Below are 10,345 nucleotides of genomic sequence, written 5' to 3'. Positions count from 1 at the left end.
AGCTAATAATTAGTATATACATGAGAAATAGATTGATTCAACCAAAATTCATGGGATAAACTTATGATGCATCACCTCATGAAGTAGGGTGACTCCACAAACCAAACACACCATAATTGGAGGCTCATTGGTATTTAAAAATGGTATAAACTTGGACCCGATTGAATTTACGGTGCGATGGACAACTATTAAGAGGTGTGAGAATTAAACTACGAGTTAACTGAGAGAATTCATATAAGAATTTACTTTTTTAAGTACCAATCTCTTTATTTGGTCCGAGAGAATTCATATAACAATTTACTTTTTTTTATACCAATCTCTTTATTTGGTCGTGGAGGAAAATAAGGACGTAAGTAAAAAAAAATCCATATACATTGTTTGGTGGCCACACTTATAGGTTTGGTGGGGGTCTTCTCTTTTTTCACTTGACGAAGCATCATTATCCCACTCAATACATATCACATGTCACTTCTTCTTCTTGAATGCCATGCTTTTACCTTCTTTGTCTTCCTTCTTTTCTTTCTTGTCCTTAGTTGACTTGTCATTATCTTCATTGTATGGACAATCGGCAATGAAGTGGTCTTTGCTACCACATTTGTAGCATCTTTTACTACTTGACTTTGATGATCTCGTCCTATAGCCCTTCTTTTTTAGCATCTTGCCAAACTTCCTCACAAACAAAACCATTGCGGCATCATCAATGCTTGAGCTTGAGCTATCATCACCACTTGACTCATCTTTCTTCTTTGTTTCCTTTTCATTCTCCACCTTCTCTTGATGGAATGTGTCTTGTGTAACAACCTCTAAAAGTACTTGTGTGGGAGTGAGGTTATCAAATCCACCTCTCACTATGATGGTCACTAAAGTGTCAAACCGAGATGGCAAACACCTTAGGAACTTGTGTGAGAAATCCTCATCATAAACCTTGTGCCCCAAAGCTCTCAACTCAGTGACAATCATATTGAGCCTATGAAACATTTTTGGTACACTCTCATCATCCTTCATGGTGAATTTGGCGTACTTGTCCTTGACCTGAATAACTTGGCACTCTTTATGATTAAAGTGCCCTCATATGCTTCTTCTAGCCTTGACCAAACTTGGCAAGCTTATTCAAGATTTTTATGCTCTCAAACACCCTATCATCGAGCACCTCATATAACATGTCATGTGCTTGATTATTGAGTTGCAATAGTTCTTCTTCTCTTGGTGTGGGATTCTTAGAATCAAGCACAACAAACTCATTCTCTACAACACCCCAAATCATTCTACCTCTTGATTTGATATGTTGAGACATCTTTCTCTTCCAATTATCATAATCGGTGCCATTAAAGTGTGGAGCACGACTACTAGAGTTGTGTTGAGCGGCCATCTTTTACACCACGGGTGGTTAAACCTTTGCAAATACGATGACTTGGATCAGATACCACTTGAAAGGATGTATGAATGGCTAGAGGGGGTGAATATCCCAATTAATTTTTCTATAAGCTCACAAACACTAGGCAAAGGTGTTAGTAAAAGAGATGATCCTAATAAGCTCTACTTGCCTACTCTATGCAATACAATGCAAGCCCCCTACACAATTCTAGGTGCAATAACAAGAATTAAACACTTCACACAAACAAGCAACTAGAGGCTCTACTAAACAACTAAGAAGCAAGCTACAAGAGCAACTAAGCTACACAACTAACAAGAGAGCTAGCAACTAAAACAACTAGAGAGCTAGAGCTACCAAGCAACAGCACAAGCACAAGATATGAATTGTAATTGCAAGTGTTGAGAGAGTGAACCACCGAGGGCTAGTGACAAAAAGAACTTTTTCCCCGTGGTTCGGTTACTTGCAGGAAACCTACATTCTCATTGAGGTGGATCCAAAGATCACCACTCTAGTTAGAAGATGGTGGATCACTATGGACCTCTCCAAACCTCCATTGATTTCACTAGAGTTACTCTTTGCAATTTTTATAAGGGGATGAGCACAAAGCCCCTCACAATAGCCACTAACCGGAGATCACAACCAATGGCAAAGCTATGTGGGGGCCATAGTGGGTTGTGGCCTCCCTTGCCTTTGTGTTTTTTATACAAAGCCTATATACTATTGAGCGCATATCTCGGAACCGACGGCCACAAGATCAAGCCCTGTCTTGCCGCTAGCGCTCTCAATCTCGCTCCATCCTACAACTTTGTGACTCCGCATTTGTGACTGCGACTACCTGCAAGGATTGTAGCCACTGGCCAGTAGCCAGGACAACAAGGCCAGGCTCGCTCCAAGCCCCCACACAGCAGGTATGCTTCTACTGCTAAGATCTTGCTTTTGCTTCTGCGTAGTGCATACATATAGTGCTTTTACATTCTTGTTGTTTTTATTTTTCTATGTTAACAAACCCTTTGATATGTATAATACGTAGGCTAAGTGCCTGATTGTGTATTACTCTATTGTCAATTAAGATCTTCTGTTGCTTCCTTTTAAAGAGAATTTAGGTGCTTTGCTATTTGATTTGTGTTTACACTAAAATTTAGAAGAAGAGTCACAAGGACTCAAAAGCACCCAAGATCATGTCATCAAGGAATCAATTGCGTGTAGATCAAAACCAACTGATTCGAATGTAATACTAAAATTGGCTTTCTTTAGGTTGCACCAGCAAATAACGACAAAGACTACGATCGGCGCTGGGACAAAGCATGTTGGACTCTATTTTTCTCTAGAGTCAAAGATTGTGATGAGTCGTGCTTAGATAGGAGTCATGCGTAGGTCTCGGGTATAAATATCAAAGCCCGGCTATTGTAAAAAACACACAATCAATCAAATACAGGTTATTTACTTTTTTTGGCTCCGGCCACCCCTTAGGAGTAGGAGTAGAGTAGATCTCGGCGAGTTCTTCAACAAGTATGGCTGCATCGATCCGATCGACCTCCACTGCTTGTCTGTAAGTACCGTCATGGCTTATACCTCTGTTCGTACGGCTGCATCAACTTGGTCAACCTCCACTGCGACTCTGGTATGAGTTAGTTATCGACTCTTGTCTAGTTTAAGTACGGCTGCATCGATCCGGTCAACCTTCACTGCTCGAACTAGATTAAGGTCAAGTTACTGGCTCTATCTAAGGGTGGCGTTCCTTCGGATAGATTCATTAAGTTACCGATATTGCTTATTGCTTCCATTATTTATTTAATTACAGCAATATCACTTCGCCCGATTGGGATTGATCTAGATCAACCTTATATCCTTTTTAATCCATCGTTTGCTAATCTAAACTGATCTAATCTGCACTTTAAATGATGAGTTATGTTTTATCGGCTGTTTTATATCAATCTTGATCGTGCATAGCGTGCGGTTAAGGCATGTCTGATCTTGAGTAGATCTGTTGGCTAGCAAAAACTGTTCCATGGCCCGTTATCACGGCCTGTATGATTCTACCTCACACCCCATTGTTAGCACCATGGAGTGTGGATCATTATTTGGTAGATCTGTTCCTTAGAGGGCATGACCTTAACTGTGCGCTATGCCTGAATCAGCTGTTTTAGCCGATATCGAGCGCTTTCATAAATAGTTCGCATCATGAGATCATTGAAGTAGTGATAGGTTGAAAGATGTGTTAGCCCCATGATCTTATTATTGTATTATGACCTATATGATTCTACCCCATGCCCCACTAATATTAGTAATAAGTTAGGGTCGTCGAGTCTATTGTTGTTTCTACGGCCTGCATGATTTTGCCTCATGCCTCACTGGTTATACTGATAGATGAGATCTAATATGTTCATTAGATTTATCTCTATTAAATGGTTAAATGATGATGAACTGTTTCTTTTATAAAGGAGTTCGGTTACTTGCAGTTATTGGCTCAGTATAAACTAATTATTGTTGACATCTTATTGCCATTGACTAACATTTGTCTAAATAATGATATTCATTCTGAATGATAACCGATTCTTCTTATACAACCTCATGAGCTTTAATTGATTTATTCTTATGAATATGCTGCAATCGACTATTTAGTCGATCTCCTTTCATATTGGCTCTCAGAGCCGCACATTCGGGACTATCTGGCAACATCAGCACGTTCTGCCCTAAGTTACTGATAAACTTTCTCTTCTTGTCAATTAAAGGGTCAAACTGACTGACACGTCTCGGGAGGAGTGCGTAGGATCGACCATCCCTGCGCTGAAGCTAGGCAAATCTCTAGCTCCATCGAGCAGACCCTTTCGGCTTGCTCGTGTGTCCTCGACACGAGACGAAATTCCATGTCGACACATGTTTCTAGCACACCCAGTGGGACCCACAATCGTCATGGCGGTTCACAAAAACAACGATATCCTTATGATACATTATGAAGATCTACCTGATGGAGATAAAGATGTCATCAGCAAAGCTACAGAAGAATTTCAGAACAAGTGTTTGTTGTCCTACACCAAAACATGTGACAACACAATTGTTCAGAAATTTCCACTACCAACAGTGTTATTACACGGGTAGACAAATACATCTGAAGCTAAAGACAGGCATTTCTTTACAAAAGTTGTAGATAAATCTGTTCATGATGTCGTATCAAGCCGTAATGAAGCTTTCTTGGACATATTCCACAACGCCATGAAAGAAGTGATTCATGGGATTCCAGTTGGTCCAGTTGAACCAGCTTATTACAACATTCCAGATCCAAGGGACTAATCAAGTTGATCCAAGGGACAACATTCCAGTTCAGGGTTCATCTGAATAAGCTCAAGGTACTACTACGAATTAGATATAGTATAATCCTGGACCGTCAGTACAACATGTGCAACAGCAAGCGGGGCAAGGTCAGAACTAGGTGATCAATTTTGGCACATCAGGCCACATACCATCATCGGCTCAAAAAATAGCACCCTTAATTCAAATGATCCGTAGAGATATAGATCCTTATGTCTATAATTAGAGACTTCAAGCAGCAAGCCAGCAAATGACCCATCAGATAGAGATCCCACAGGGTTATCACTATGGTACAAATTATAACACCCATCACATGATTTTGAATCCAGGGTATCAAGGCACACGAGATTTCAATCCACAGATGGGTCAGTAGGTGCAGAGAAATCCAAATTCAAATGCTGATGAGTTGCTGCTGAAGGTGACCGAGATGATGAAGAATCAGTTCAGTCTAAAGCCAAAAGGGCTGACCTTCTCGTACAAATGTCCATATCCAGAATGGTATGATTTGGTCGCACTTCCCACAAATTATAGGCTCCTAGAGTTTGCTAAGTTCACTGGCCAAAACAGTACAAGCATGATAGAACATGTCAGTCGGTATCTTACACAATTGGGCAAAGCATCAGTTGAGGATGCCCATAGAGTTTGTTTCTTCTCCTTGTCCCTGTCAGGGCTAGCCTTTACTTGGTTTTCATCACTACTAGTCAATTTCATTGCCAATTGGGCTGACCTAGAGAAAAAGTTTCATACATATTTTTGCACTAGAACTGGAGAAAAGAAGATTACCTATCTGACAACTATAAGGCAGAAGACTAATGAATCGGGTACTGAATTTCTTCAGAGGTTTTGAGAAACTAGGAACTTATGCTTCTCCTTAAACTTGGCTGATGATCGACTAGCTGCTTTAGCCATTCAAGGAATGCTGCCAATATGGAAAGAGAAGCTGCTAGGACAAGAATTTGATAACTTGGGTCAATTGACTCAACGAGTGGTAGCGCTCAATAGCCAATTCTAGAGTATACGTAGAGATACCTGATTTTAGAAGAGTACCACAGTGGCCAAAGCTTACAATCCATACTCAGTCGATGACGGCTATGAAGATGAAGAGGAAGAGGTTGCTGCGGCTAAATAGAATTAGGGCAAGAAAACAATAATGGTGCGAAATCCTTGGGGAAGAGCAGTTGAGGAGAGCTATGACTTTGATGTCACTAAATCAGACAAGCTCTTCGATTTCTTGCTTAAGAAGGGGCAGATCAAGTTGCCCGATAACCATGTTATGTTGCCCCTGACCAGTTGAAGAATAAGAAGTTCTGCAAGTTCCATAACGCTACTTCTCATTCCACTAATGAATGTAGAATCTTTCGATAGCATATACAGAGGGCTATTCAGCAAGGGAAGCTCAAATTTGATACGCCTCAAAAAATGAAAGTTGATGATAATCCTTTCCTAGGAGATCAAAACATGGTTGATGCTAGACTGATCAAAGGAAAAACTAAGGTCCTAACATCGACCAAATCAAGAGAAGCTAGAGCAGTCAATCCCGAGATGTAAATATCGGCTAACGAGTACAGAGAGATTAAGAGACGTCGCGACAAGCAAAAGAACCGATATGAGCAGGGGGAAACGTCAAAAGATGGGGCGACAAAGCCACGAGTTACATCTTGGATCCTATTGAATAAGTAACGGCGGTAGAAGGAAAAGGATTATCAGTGTTGGTTAAAGGATCAAGCATACCAGCGTCAACTGGAAGAAGACAGGTATGAAAGGAAACAAGCCAAATCACATTGGAACTGTCTCTTCTTCAGACATTGCTGGAATGAAGGTTTGAAGTTGTCTATTAGACATGACTGTCCAGAATGCAGCAATCAATATTGGAAGTTTAGGCAATCTTAGACCAACTGGTCTATCCATGCTCAAGATGCATATCATCATAATAATATGGATCGGCGCTTAAAAATAAAAGTGTTCCTGATCGGCTTGGGAAACAAGTTGTTGACCAAGACTGGGCTGATTATGAAGAAGAAGGCAATGAAAGAAAATATGTTTGGCAGGTAGGCCAATGGTGTCCAGGAGGTTTAACAAGAAGCCAGAAGAGAAGGGTGCAACGCTTAAGGAATAAAGAGTTGGAACAGGCTCAAGCACCCGATAAACCTCAAGTATGGCGTACTAAGCAAACAACTGATAGAAAGCAACCATCGACTAATATCCAAATGGCTTTTCTGTTGCCATCAGAATACAGAGCTCTGGCATATCAAGAAGTTTATTCGGATTTCGATGAATCAGAGTAGGAGGAGAATTCAAATGCTTTTCCAGCAAGTTATGGGAACGAGGCTTCATTAGAGTCAATAGTGAAAGCCAACAGCCGATCTGAGTAGCCGGCTTTAAAAATTTGTCTTAATGGATAATCTAATAGATGGTATAGATGCCAAGCTAGGACATGGCTTCACGTCGGCCGATGAATTAGATGTAGATATTGGTTCTAGAGATGGACCCAGGCTGACATACGTAAGTGCTAAGTTGGATCTAGAGTATAAGCGAGAATTAGTTGATTTATTAAAGGAGTTTAAAGACTGCTTTGCTTAGGAATACTATGAGATGCCTAGTCTAGACTGATCAATTATCGAATATCGGTTTCCAATCAAACCTGGATATTGGCCATTTAAGCAGGCTCCAAGGAGATTCAACCCAAACGTGCTTGATGATATCAAAAAGGAGACTGAAAGGTTACTGGAGGCGAAGTTTATCCGACCATGCCGATATGCAGAGTGGATATCAAATGTTGTCCCTATATATAAGAAGAATGGAAAATTAAGAGTTTGCATTGATTTCAGGGATCTGAACAAAGCCACACCCATGGATGGTTATCCGATGCCGATAGCTGATATGTTAGTAGATGCAGCAGCCGGGCACAAGGTTATTAGCTTCATGGATGGCAACACAGGATATAACCAACTTTTTATGGCTGAAGAAGACATAGCAAAGACCGCTTTCAGGTGCCCTAGCGCAATCGGCTTATTCGAGTGGGTTGTAATGACCTTTGGTCTGAAGAATGCCGGTGCAACTTATCAAAGGGCGATGAATTATATTTTCCATAAGTTGATCGGCAGGATTATTGAAATCTACATTGATGATGTGATGATAAAATCCAAAGGGTACAAAAAGCACCTAGCTGATTTGCGAGAGACTCTAGAATGCACAAGAAAACATGGTCTAAAAATGAATCCTAATAAGTGTGCTTTCGGAGTGTCAGCTGGACAATTCTTGGGATTTATGGTCCATGAGAGAGGGATCAAAGTTGGTAAAAAAAGCGTAAAAGCAATTGATGAAGCAGTTCCCCCGACTACTAAAATAGAGTTTCAATCTCTGCTTAGTAAGATCAATTTCATCAGAAGATTCATTTCAAATTTGTCAGAAAGGATCCTGCCATTTTCTCCCTTATTGAAGTTGAAAAATGATCAAGAATTCAAATGAGGTGACATACAACAAATGACGTTTGAAGAAATAAAAGAATACATGAAGTGTCCACCTGTGCTAGTCCCTCCTTAGCAAGGTAAGCCTTTTAAGTTGTACATATTGGCTGATGACAAGACAATTGGATCGGCCTTGATGCAAGAATTCAAAGGAAAAGAAAGAGTTGTTTTCTATCTAAGTAGAAGACTACTGGATCCAGAGACAAGATATTCTCCCACCGAAAAGTTATGCTTGTGCTTATATTTCTCTTGCACTAAGCTGCGACACTACTTATTATCGGCTAAGTGTATAGTTGTTTCTAAGGCTGATGTGATTAAGCATATGTTATCAATGCCAATACTGAATGGGAGAGTGGGAAAGTGGATTCTTGCGTTGTCAGAATTTGACTTGAAGTATGAATCGGCTAAAGCAGTCAAGGGACAAATAATAGCCGATTTTGTTTCCCAGCATCACAAACCAAGCATTCATTATGTAGAACCGGTGCCTTGAATGTTGTTCTTTGATGGATCATCACGCAAGCAAGGTGGTGGCATTGGCATCATTTTTATTTTGCCTCGGGGGGCAAGTTTTGAGTTTGCTCTTCCAACTGAACCAATGATTACTAACAATCAAGCGGAGTACGAAGCTATTCTTAAGGGACTTCAACTTCTTCACGAAGTAAAGGCCAAAGCAATTGAAATATTTGGAGATTCATAGTTAATTATTAATCAATTGATTGGCCTATATGAGTGCAAAGAAGAGACTTTGAAAGGATACTATGATGAATGTCAAAGGTTGCTCAAAGAATTTCTTTATGTCTCCTTCCAACATATTCCGAGAGCACAAAACCAAGAAGCTAATCGTCTAGCTCAAAGTGCACCAGGATATCGAGTGTTTCAAGAGGTCTTTAGTAGTGAAACCTCAAATGATGATTGGAGAGTCAAAATAGCTGATTACCTTAGAGATCCATCTCAGAAAGTTACCAGAAAGCTAAGGTATCAATCGGCTAAATATGTTTTACTAGGTGATCAGTTATATTATAAAATAGTCGATGGGGTGTTGCTCAAATGCTTAAACCAAGAAGAAGCTAAGGTGTTTGTAAGGAAAATGGACCCTTGGCCCATTTACTTTGGATTTTGGTGTTTGATGATCAACACAACTAAATTGGACTAATGAATTTGCTAGTGATTGTTTTGTAGTTCAATAGGATGCAAGACGTGACTCGGACAAAGGCGATGGGATGATCCGATGATCAACACCATAAGCAAGACCTTAGAAGCACAAGAGAAGACCCAAGATATCAAGCAAAGTCTAAGCATGAAGATAGGAATAAAGCCGTATGCAAGATCATGAAGAAACGAGCTCACAGAAGTGACCAGGCGCTGGTAGCACAGTGACCAGACGCCCGATCAAGAGGCTTGGCAGAAGCAGTGACTGGACGCTGGCAGTAGATCGACTAGACATAGGACAACAGAGTCTGGTTCAGTACAGAGAGGTTCTAGAGCGGCAAAAATGCGACCGGAAGCGTCCGGTGGCATGTGACCAGATGTTGGCAGCGTCCAATTAGTGGATCACAGCTCTAACGGTCAGGACGACCAGATGCGTCCAGTCAGGACATGATCAGCGTCCGGTCAGTAGCAGAAAAGTAGGATTTCATCCCCAATGACTACTTTCTCAGTGGGGCTTATAAATAGACCCCCAATCGGCCATTTCAAGTGTGTGGAGCTGTGGAAATATATCAAGGGTGTTGATACACCATTTTAGTGATCTCCACTTGCATAGTGCTTAGTGATTCATTAGGTGATTAGCATAGGTGCTTTGCGAAGTGCTTAGGTTGATTAGACCACCACTTATGCGCTTGCTCTTTGTTTAGGCCTAGTGTTTAGTGAGGTTTGCATATCTCTTACCACTCGGTTCTTGCGCGCACCATTGTTGTACATCGGAGGGGCTTGTAGTCTTGTGAGATCACACCAACCGCGTTTGTGGTGTGGCCGCCACCATGTAACGGAGGGAACAAGGCCCACGGTGTTTTGGCCGAAAGCTTGATAGTGAAGACGGTGGGGAGCATCCGGGAGAGGCCTGCCGGAAGGCACGTCGGAGACCCACTTGTGTGTAGGGAAGGCCCGAGGCTATCCATGGAGTTACTCGACTGCGAGCTTGGCCCTTGTGAGGGGCTCCAACGAGGACTAGGGGGAAGCTTGCACACTTCTCGAT

The sequence above is a fragment of the Miscanthus floridulus genome, chromosome 19 (genome assembly GCF_019320115.1).
Source record: "Miscanthus floridulus cultivar M001 chromosome 19, ASM1932011v1, whole genome shotgun sequence".
NCBI classification, from domain to species: domain Eukaryota; kingdom Viridiplantae; phylum Streptophyta; class Magnoliopsida; order Poales; family Poaceae; genus Miscanthus; species Miscanthus floridulus.
Note: the sequence above shows the minus strand (reverse complement) of the source record.